Source organism: Stegostoma tigrinum, chromosome 25, assembly GCF_030684315.1.
Source record: "Stegostoma tigrinum isolate sSteTig4 chromosome 25, sSteTig4.hap1, whole genome shotgun sequence".
Taxonomy (NCBI): Eukaryota; Metazoa; Chordata; class Chondrichthyes; order Orectolobiformes; family Stegostomatidae; genus Stegostoma; species Stegostoma tigrinum.
Window position 1 is genome coordinate 20,740,228 of NC_081378.1, and position 10,834 is coordinate 20,751,061.

At 44.6% G+C, this 10,834-nt stretch overlaps 1 long non-coding RNA gene across 1 annotated transcript in view; it reads right to left on the reverse strand.

Annotated features, from left to right (window-relative positions):
- The window catches only part of LOC132210979 (uncharacterized), a 28,938-nt gene extending 19,251 nt beyond the window's left edge, over window positions 1–9,687 (reverse strand). Inside the window, exon 1 of the long non-coding RNA XR_009447244.1 lies at window positions 9,192–9,687. This is a non-coding gene — a long non-coding RNA (uncharacterized LOC132210979). The remainder of the gene's footprint in view (window positions 1–9,191) is intronic.
- Window positions 9,688–10,834: the final 1,147 nt, after the last annotated feature.

Genomic DNA, 10,834 nt, shown 5'->3' on the forward strand with positions numbered 1-10,834 from the left:
CACTGCCTCCGCAATCTCTAGCAGGATCCAGTCCATCTCATTTACAAGGGAGGAAGACCCTTTCCTTTGTCAAGTCTTTGAGTTGGAAGTAATTAAATTTCAATTCCTCTTCTGGAATGGTGGATAACTTTTTTTTAACTATTATCATGCTCCTGATTTTGATTCTTCCAGTGCAATTCAATCCCAGATGCAGCTCCAATTCATTTTCTTCCCCTTTTAAAGAAGAACTTCAAGATCCTCACTTCTTTTCAAACAACTACATGCCAGCAACCTGGCCTGCCATTGATAAAATCTTCCTATTCTCAGACAATTTTATTCCTTTCAACCCCCTTCCTTTGGATGCTGCTTAGCAAGTGTTACACAGCGAAAGACATGTCAGCACCCCAGAGCTTGATACATGCTTCACCCTCCAACATGTTCCCAGCACAGACTGAAATAGACAATCAGAATCTGGAAAATAATCCCCTAAGCACTCTGGCCAATTCCCTCAGAACCCTGGATAAATTCCTCTCCCTTGGGATGATGTGGTTTGTAGGGTTTTGAACGGGAATTGTTTACTCTTAAAAACACAGACATACTAATATGCTTACATTACAATTCTCAGAAACCAAATGACAAACAATATTAGGTGCATAAATACTAAACCTCACCATTATATCACAATAAAAATGCCAATATGTATCCAGACTCACGTTGGTTCAACACAATTACGCTGCAGTCTATGTGGCCAGGGAAACTCAAACCACTGCTGATACATCATCAAAAGTGACACTGGATCAAGCTGAAGCACAAGATTTCGTGCTTATTGAGGGAATAAGAACTTAACGAATTATAATAAGTCAGCTCCTGAAAAGAATTACAGAAAATTCGAGAAACACAAAGACTGATATAGAAAGCGGAGTCAGTTATCCCAGGCCAGCCAGTGATCTGCGGCACAAGGGTATCGTTACACTTAGATGGGATTCTGACTTAGAGGTGGTCAGTCATAATCCCACAGACGATAGCTTCACACTATTGGCTCCTCAGCCAAGCACGTACACCAAGGCGGGTGGCACAGTGGCTCAGTGGTTAGCACTGCTGTCTCACAGGATCGGGGACCCAGGTTTGATCCCAGCCTCGGGTGACTGTCTGTGAGGAGTTTGCACATTCTTCCCACGTCTGCATGGGTTTCTTCTGCGTGCTCCATTTTCCTCCCACACTCCAAAGATATGCAGGTTAGGTGGATTGGTCATGCTAAATTGCCCATAGTGTCCAGGGATATTCAGTTGGGTGGGTTAGGCATGGGGCATGGGTCTGGGTGGGATGCTTTTCAGAGGGGCGGTGTGGACTTGTTGGGTCAAAGGGCCTGTTTCCACACTGCAGGGATTCTACAAAAGCACTCTGATCAGGAAGCTCTGCCCTGATGCTTGGTCAAAGTACAAATACCATGAAAACTTGTTTAACAGGCCTGACATAAATATCATGAAGAAGGGAAGCATTTGAGAATAGTAGTTGATCTTCTACTTCTCAGCAACAGGCTTGTGATAACAAAACCTTTGAGGGAAGAAGCACTTCACAGAATCCACTAAGTTCTCTTAGGAAAAATCAAGTTGAGAGGTCGCACGTTGCATTCTTTACAATGATATGAAGATAACATGGAAAGTGACATTCAGAAAGATGATCAGCCATAATCTAATTGATTGAAGAAGCAAGCTCAATGGGCTGAATGCCCAACTCTTATTGCAATGATGTGGTGTGTTGGATTGTCTGCTACCTTGACTAAATGTATATTGCAGTACTAAATATATGTGCCACTCTGCATAGCAGGTGAGATTTTCGGAGTTTGGGTCTTGCGTGGGTCTTTAGTCCAAGAAGTGTTAGTTAGCAATGGTCAGTGAGACATATTGCCCGCTGACAATGGATATATTGAGGATATAAATTGAAGTGAGATACTTCCACATTAAATAAATAATAATGTCTTTGAGGTGCACCATGACGTCATTGGCAGAACCTGGGACAATGACAGGTACACGCACTTTGCTGGTTTTGAGTATGTCCGAATTTACATGATAATTACAAGATTGGCAATCAGGGAGTTGCAGGCCTCTGGCACTCAGAGAGTTGCTGGAGTGAGCACAGATACTGAGTCCTCGGCTGACCGTGCATCTGTATCCATCAATTGGCTTACACTGGATGAACTGAGTGAGGTACGTGGAGATTTGGCAGAGGTGTGTGCACTGGCTCAGACATTAGACAAATCCAAACAGGCCAGCTCCTTGGGAATGAATGGCTGCATCCATTGCATTCATAGTGTGATTTGCTCATTTCTACATATGCCTCCACATTATCAGAGATTTCTGCATATCTCCAGGATTCAAAGGCTCCTGCATAACAGCTGCCACAACTGGCTGGTATAGCTCACCTTCCTGAAAATCAGAATAGGTTTTTCACTCAATTACATTCTGCTGTCAGGGTCTCCCTCTCTGAAGCATCAGGGTGTGCATTGTGAAGCAAAGCATGACCAGCTGAGCAGGTAAGTATTGTTGTAAAATGGCCGTGCAAACACTCTTGTAATAATGGATTATGTTACTCTGACAGAATCAGAGAGAACAGGTTAGAGAGGTGAGAAGAAGCCTGTAGAGAGAGAAGGACAGAGAGAGATCTTAGATATTACAGTGAAGAGCTATGTTCACTAAGCTGTAATGTGTAAAAGTCAATGGAGTGTGTTCTGAAGAGGCTGAGAGAGCCATTCATTAAAAATGACAAGCTCGGGATGCCAGAGGCCAAAAGGATTGTTACCCTCAGAAATGCAGAGCTCGAGAGAGAGAGAGAGAGAGAGAGAGAGAGTGAGGGAGCAGGCAGAAGATGGCGACACTTGCCTTTGTAGAATGTAGAAGGTCACTAATATTGTTGTGCCAGAACTCTGTGTTCCTCTGGAGCACAGACATCTCACTGGCCTCAATGGCTCCTTTCGGCTAGGCTGGCAATATCAAAGCTTAAAAGCCAATCAGTCTTATATGCAACTGCCTGAGAAGTAAATGTTACTGAGGAAAACAATTCATCTTAGAGGGATTGGCAGATCCCCAGGTGGGAGGAAGGGGATTTTAGTCATTTCACTTCCAGAACATTTCAGCAGGAGTATTATCCAGGTATTGTCCCAGGCTCAATTATCCTCAACTCCTTCCTTAATCGTGCCCACCAACCACCCCCACCCACATCCCCACCCCCCACCATAAGGACGGAAGTTGAAATGTTTGCTGATGATTGCACAATGGTCAGCACCATATGCAGCACCTCAGTTGCTGAGCATCCATGTCCAAGTAGAGTAAGACTTGGACAATACACAGCCTTGAGTTGTGAAGTGGCAAGTAACATTCACTGTACACAAATGTCAGGCAATGATTATTTGCAACAAGTCACAATCGAACCATCACGCTTTTACATTCAGTGGCATTATCATTGATGAATCCTACACGATCAAAATCCTGGGGACCAAAGGCTGAACTCAATTCACCATACGAAGACAGTGGTTATAAAAGCAAGTCAGGAGTTTGGAATCCTATGGCAGTAAACCCAACTCCTGACTCTCCAAAGCCTGTCCACCATGATTACAATAGGATGCCTGTTCTGGTGGGATTGATAGCCATCCAGTATCCAGTTTCAGGTGAGTTTCTATGGTGGAGGTTGTTATGGGTTGGGAATGATTGGGAATCAGTCTGGAATATGGGACCGTTACAATCTTAACCTTCAGCACCAATCTGTACTGATGCCACCGTATTGGGACAGCAATTAAACAAGCTCCCTGTGATACAAACACAAACAGCTCCATGAGATAGTCACACCAGTCCGTGAAATAAAATGGGTCAAAGGGCTGAAAATGGTAGATGCAGTTCAATCTGGATAAATGCAAAGTATTGCCTTTTGGTACAACAAACAGAGTAGGGCCTCAGGTCGTGTTATAGAGCAGAGGGATGTATTGCTTAAAGTTTGTGTCACATGTAGCCAGGGCGGATAAAAAGGCGTTTGGCACACTTGCCTTCATTGCTCAGTCGTTTGACTATCGGAGTTGGGACGTTATGTTGAGGTTGTACAGGACATTGGTGAGGCCTCTTGCGGAAGTTCATGTCCAGTTCAAGTCACCCAGCAAAAGAAAAGATATCAGTGAAGCCGGAGAGGGTTCAGAAGACATTTACCAAGATGTTGCCAGGTATGGAAACTTTGAATTGTAAGGAAGGGATGGATAGGCTGGGACTTTATTCCGTGAAGCATAGGAGGTTGAAAGGTGACCTGATCGAACGTTATAAATTAATGAGAGGTATAGATAGAGTTGTTGGTAGATGCCTTTTCCCTAGGACGGGGAATTACAAGATTAGGAGACGCATTTTTAAGATGAGAATTTTTTTTATACAGACAGTGGTTCACGTGTAGAATGAACCTCCTGAGGAAGTGGTGGATGTGGGTACAACTGCAACATTTAAAAGGCTTTTGGATGGATACATGAATAGGAAAGGTTTGGAGGGATATGGGCCACGAGCAGGCAGGTGGGATTAGTTTATTTTGGGATTATGTTCGGCATGGACTGGATGGACCAAACGGTCTCTTTCTGTCCAGTATAACTCTGTGACTCTATAAACAGAAGATATGCAGCCTGTGCGTGCATGAAGGTCACATGATAATGTGTCCTGGGTTGCGCCTTGTGAACTATTCCCAAGGAGAAAGGGAACGCCAATAAACAGGTTCAGCAAGACAATTAAACCAGGATGTTTGCACATGTCTATATTCAGGAAAGAAAGGGTAACTTCATAAGTAGTCTGCAATAATTAAATTTAGTTATGAAACCAACTTGGGAATGTTTGATAAATAATTACGAGCGCAACATGTAAAGATAATAGTCATTTCAATTTTGTCCTGTTAATGGTATTAAGAAGCCTGGGGGACTGGTTTGTAATGTCAGTGATATAGGTTTGATTCTTGCAGTAGTTGAGGTTACCATGATGGACTCTCGTTCTCAACTTCTTCCTTTGCTTGCAAAGTGGTAACCCTCAGGTTAAACCACCACCGGACATCTCTCTCTCTCTCTCTTCCTCTTGCTCGCTCTCCGTCTGATGAGAGAGAAGCCTGTGGTCAAACAGGGCTACGACAAGTCTACCTCTACTCTTAAAGAGAGTTGTGTTTTGGATGTAAGTTTGCTCGCTGAGCTGGAAGGTTCGTTTTCAGACGTTTCGTCACCATTCTAGGTAACATCATCGGTGAGCCTCCGGTGAAGCGCTGGTGTTATGTCCCGCTTTCTATTTATGTTCACCGGAGGCTCACCGATGATGTTACCTAGAATGGTGACAAGACAACTGAAAACGAAACTTCCAGCTCAGCGAGCAAACTTACATCCGGAACCTCAACCAGAGCTACAAATCTTCTCAAAACTCACTAGAGTTGTGTTTTGCAAGGTATCATCATGAATTGTATAAATAATGTTCATTTTTCTGTAATAATTTCATTACTATAATCTTTAGTTTAATATTAATGACAGTCTACAACTGTACAATTGTACAGTAACCAGTCTTAAGGCTCTGACCCTGAGGGCTAGTGCACAAGAGCTGTGATGTACTGCTGAGGCTTTACAAGGCTCTGGTCAGGCTGCATTTGGAATACTGTGACTGGTTTTGGGCCCAGTATTTAAAGGAAGACCTTGGAGAGAGCTCAAGGGATGTTTACCAGAATGATCCTGGGGATGAAGTGCTAGTCACATGAAGAGTGATTGAGCACTCTGGGTTTGTACTTGATGGAATTTACAAGCATAAGGAGGATCTCACTGAAATTTGCAGAATACTAAGAGCCCTGGGTACAGTGGAAGTGGAAAATATGTTTCAACAAGTCAGAGAGACTAGGACCTGAGGGCACAGCCTAAGATTGAAGGAATGATGCTTAAGAGCTGAGATGAGGAGGAATTTCTAAAACCAGAGGGGAGTGAATCTATGGAACTCATTGCCACAGAAGGCAGAGGAGGCCAAATCATTGAGTGTATTTAAGACAGAGACAGATAGGATCTTAATGTGTGCGGGGATCAAAGTTAACGGGACAAGTCAGAAAAATGGGATTGAGAAATAATATCGTCCATAAATGGCCTAATTCTTCTCCTATATTTGATGTTCTTATTGTAATTTGTTGTTTCTTTACTTTTGATAGAAATTTTATTTTCAAAAGCCAAGTCATACATTTCAGTTTGTCAGTAAACATAAAAAATGAAAGAACTACTGTAATTCAGGAACAAAAACAAGTTGCTGGAAAAGCTCAGCTACAGTTGATATGAGCCATGACGAACCTCTCTTCATGGTTTGGAGATGAGAACCTCTCGGCGGTATTGGCTGAGGCACATTGCATGTGTTTTCTTTGCTACCGGGATGATGGCAGTCTTCTTGAAGCTGGTGGGGACTTCAGATTGTCATAGGGAGAGGTTGAAAATGTCATCGAATACTGCCACTGGTTGGTCCGCACAGGATGTGAGTGCACAGCTGGAGACTCCATCTGGGCTGTTCGCCTCCCGTGGGTCACTCTCAAGAAGGTCGATCTGTAGCGGTGGCCGAGGAAACAGGAGCATTTGAGGCTGTTGGGGCGAGCGGCACTGTTTCACCGACCTTCTGTTCGAACCTACTGTTAAATGCATTCAGCGCAGCGGGGAAGGATGTATTTTTGTCTGCAATTCCTTTCTGCTTCATTTTGTTGTGTCGGCCTTGCCAGAGATGACAGGTATCCGTGTGGTTAGTTTTGATCTCTAACTTAGTTTGGTATTGCCTCTTCGCATCTCTAATAGCCTTGTAGAGGTCGAATCTGCAATCCCTGGAATGGCCCCACTCATTTGACTTGAATACCACACATCGGGACTTCCTTAGTTCCCTCTGTCGCCATCCTTGTACCTTCCTCTGAAAATGCCTTTGCTATAACTAACCCCCTTCTTTGGCTCCTCCATCTTTTCCGGGAATGATACTCCCACTGCCCTGATGGGAACCGTCCTTGCTGTGCCCTGAATGATCAATGGATGGATCCCAACACTGTATTTGCTAGCGGCCTCAGTACGGCTTTGACAAGCAGCTCGTAGATGTGGCAGGACAGACCCGTGGACGTGGTGTATGCAGAACCCTGACTTTTAAATGCGCACTTCCCTGACTGACCACTGCCTGATCCCTGGATTCTACTCAGACTGATCCCTGAGGATCACAAGCAGACAACTTGACAGTGGCCAAGCCCCTGGACCGTGTGCCAATGAGTGATATTACTGGGCCACCCTGAGCAGCAGCAGTACCTACCCCCTAGACTGAATTGAGGAGTGCCTGGACCAGTTTCTAACCAAGCCATTTGGTTGAATAAAGGTACAGTGTGTTTGCTGAGCCGGTAGCTGGCACCTACTTTAGGTGTTAGATTGACGTCTCATCACTCAATATTTCTTCTTAAAGGCAGCATGTCTGTGCTAGAGTGCACACCAATATGACAGCACTGATATCTTTTGGCACTGGCTCAAGCACCAACATGCTCACATGCAGGCATAGCGTGGCACGGCCTGACAATGCAAGGATGCACCCGATACTTACGTAGGTGCTCAGTGAGCGAACACAAACAGAGCAAGCAATCAGCACTGAGCTGCAGCCTGGTCCGATCTGTGAGCGAGGTAACTTGGTCTTGTGTGCTAAATAATACTGCTGCAACCTTTCAGTACAAATCACAGGAGAACCATGCATTATGAACCTGTGCTTCCTAAGCATCTTATAATTCTACCTAAGATATGCCATGATGGGGATTTGTGGGGAATGCTGGATGTGGGTGAGGATGGCTGGTACCTGTGGAATGGGCTCACAGATGCAGTTTGGTTGTACATAACATGGTGCAAGCGGCCAGCTGAATCCACTCAAGGAGATGGCTCACAGTCACCACCTTCTTAAACAAAATAAATTTGGAACTTGTTAGCAACACTGACACCCTGTGAATGAATGAGAAAAACATCCAAAACTCCATTGTCTTCTCCCCAAGAGGATACTGACTGATGAGGTGGATAGGAATCTACAATACGATAGGGCAGTAAGACTGAAACAAACCAGATTCACACATGATCAACTGTAGTGTCTCACTCAGCATGCCTCAATCCGATGCAATTTTTTTGTCAGCGCAACAGGTCCACAGCACATGCTATCTCCATGGCCCAACACTCAATTCTGGAGCATCTGGATGATAAAGATACCGATGCCAGGCTTCTACTTCTTAACTGCAGCTCTGCCTTCAACACAATCATCTCAACCAAACTCATCATATCATGCAATAACCTTCTTGTTGTCTGAGAACAGTGCCATGTCTGAATGATATGGTGGTTAGTGTGAGGGAATCAGGTGACATGTGCAGCCAAGCCCATCTCGATTGTTGGGATCATCTCACTCCATCTTTTACACTTTACACAAGCGGTGTGGCAAAATTCTCATTAGGCAGCGGCGAGATGCCAACTGACAGGGATTGCCACTTATTAAACTCCTTGTTAATGCCACAAATTGCCTCATTAATATTCAGCCTCCCATCTTACCCAACTAACCAAACAAGCTCAGGAAAAGCTGAAGTCAGGAAAATTCAACAAGGAACCAGAAAAAGTACCTGGTGGATTCAGCTCCCCAATTGGTCCAAGTGACCACCACGAACAAACCATTCCCTAAGGCATGATCAAGGGACACCAGCTGCACTCACTCCTCCTCCATGGCATTTGACATCTGACATCCCAACATGGCCATCTTTGGCATTTCTGTTGTGCGCTGGCGGTGCCCTCTGGAAGCACAGACCTCCATTGCATGGCACATCAGCAACTTGTCCTGAAGGCTCAATGGAGACACCGTATGCATAGGGAGAGGCAACAGCTCATGGCCCAGACTACATATCAGGGCTACCCACTTCCTTTCTTACATCTCACTGAGGTAGCGCCGACATACCCAGTCACAGAATCCCTGCCTTGCCTTGCTGTGCGAATTAGCACAGTCACAAAGCCAGGCAGCTTGCCTTGCTGCTGAGCAATTCTCAGCCAAGAAGTTGCACAGTTTGCTAAACGGTAGTACACTAACACAGCCTTGGGAAAGCTTGCTACACCTTGTCGCCAAAAACTCTCCCGAAAATCCAACGTAACTCAGACTTCAAGAAAAAAGTGAGATGCGTATTGTCTCTGTTTCTCTCCACAGATGTTTCCTCACCTGCTGGATGTGTTCTTCCTTCAGATCGCCAGCATCCACAGTGTTTTGCCATCATTTCAAGCCTGCAAAAGTAACTCTGCTCAAATTAGCAATTTTATTCAGTACTAACATAAAGTATTATTTTGAATAAACCAAAAAATATTACTCATGCTCCACACCTTTGATCTATTTCTTTCCTATTTGAATTTATTTATAGTTTACTTCTGCTTAAAATATCATTTAATCAATTTTAAAACTGAGCAGCACTTACATAACTTGGGATGAGGTTTCACATCAATCATTTTTCATGCCTGATTGGGTTAAAAAAATAAGCTGATATGAAGACTCCTATTCACACAACAACACATGGGAAGACTACTTACTGTGCTTCTCCATAAGGACATAAAGGATATACAGAGACCTCTTATAACTCCTGGGATTCTTAGCACCGTCCTCAGTGTGCCCAAACAGACCTGCCTCAGGCTGGGAAGCAAGAACCATGATTGTAGATTCTTGATTATTGATGGAATCTATTCAGAAATGTCCATGAAGCCAATCAAGATGCAAAAGAAATTTAACTGTCCTCGACATCGGGAAACCAAGCAGAGGTTTGGGGACCACTTTGCAGAACACCTGCGCTCGGTTCGCAATAAACAACTGCACCTCCCAGTTGCGAACCATTTCAATGCCCTCTCCCACTCCTCAGACGACGTGTCCATCCTGGGCCTCCTGCATTGCCACAACGATGCCACCCAAAGGTTGCAGGAACAGCGATACATATTCCACCTGTGAAACCCTGCAGCCCCAATGGTAGCAATGTGGATTTCACAAGCTTCACAATCTCCCTTCCACCACTGCATCCCAAAACCAGCCCAACTCGTCCCTGCCTCCCTAGCCTGTTCTTCCTCTCTTCTATCCCCTCCTCCCACCTCAAGCCTCAGCCCCATTTCCTGCCTATTAACCCCATCCCGCCCACTTGACCTGTCTGTCCTCCCTGGACTGACCGATCTCCTCCCTACCTCCCCACTTACACTCACCCTTACTGGCTCCATCCCTGCCTCTTTAACTTGTCTGTCTCCTCTCCACCTATCTTCTCCCCTACCCATCTTCTATCCACCTCCCTGTCTCTCCTTATTTATTTCAGAACTCTCTTACCCTCTCCCATTTCTGATGAAGGGCCTGGGCCCGAAACATCAGCTTTCCTGCTCCTCACATGCTGCTTGGCCTGCTGTGTTCATCCAGCTCCACACCTTGTTATCTTAGATTCTCCAGCATCTGCAGTTCCTATTATCTCTAACTGTTCTTGTAGTTCACTTTTAAATAAAACAATTACGTGAGGAAAGTGTTGAACAGAGTACCCAGCAGTCTACAAATGGTATGAATTAATCTTTATACAAGATATCAGGTGAATTCACCTGAAGAAGGGGCAATGCTTTGAAAGCTTGTGACTTTAAATAAACCTGTTGGACCATAACCTGGTGTTGTCTGTCTTCTGATCTTTTCCACTCCAGTCCAACACCCACGCTTCCACATCATGGCTACTAATCTTTACGTAAATTAACCTTTTGCCTTTGCCCTTCAACAAAACATTTGAAGTTAATTTTGAACAGATCGCTGAACTGTTAAAAGAATCACAAATTGCCTACAGCATTGAAGGAGACCGT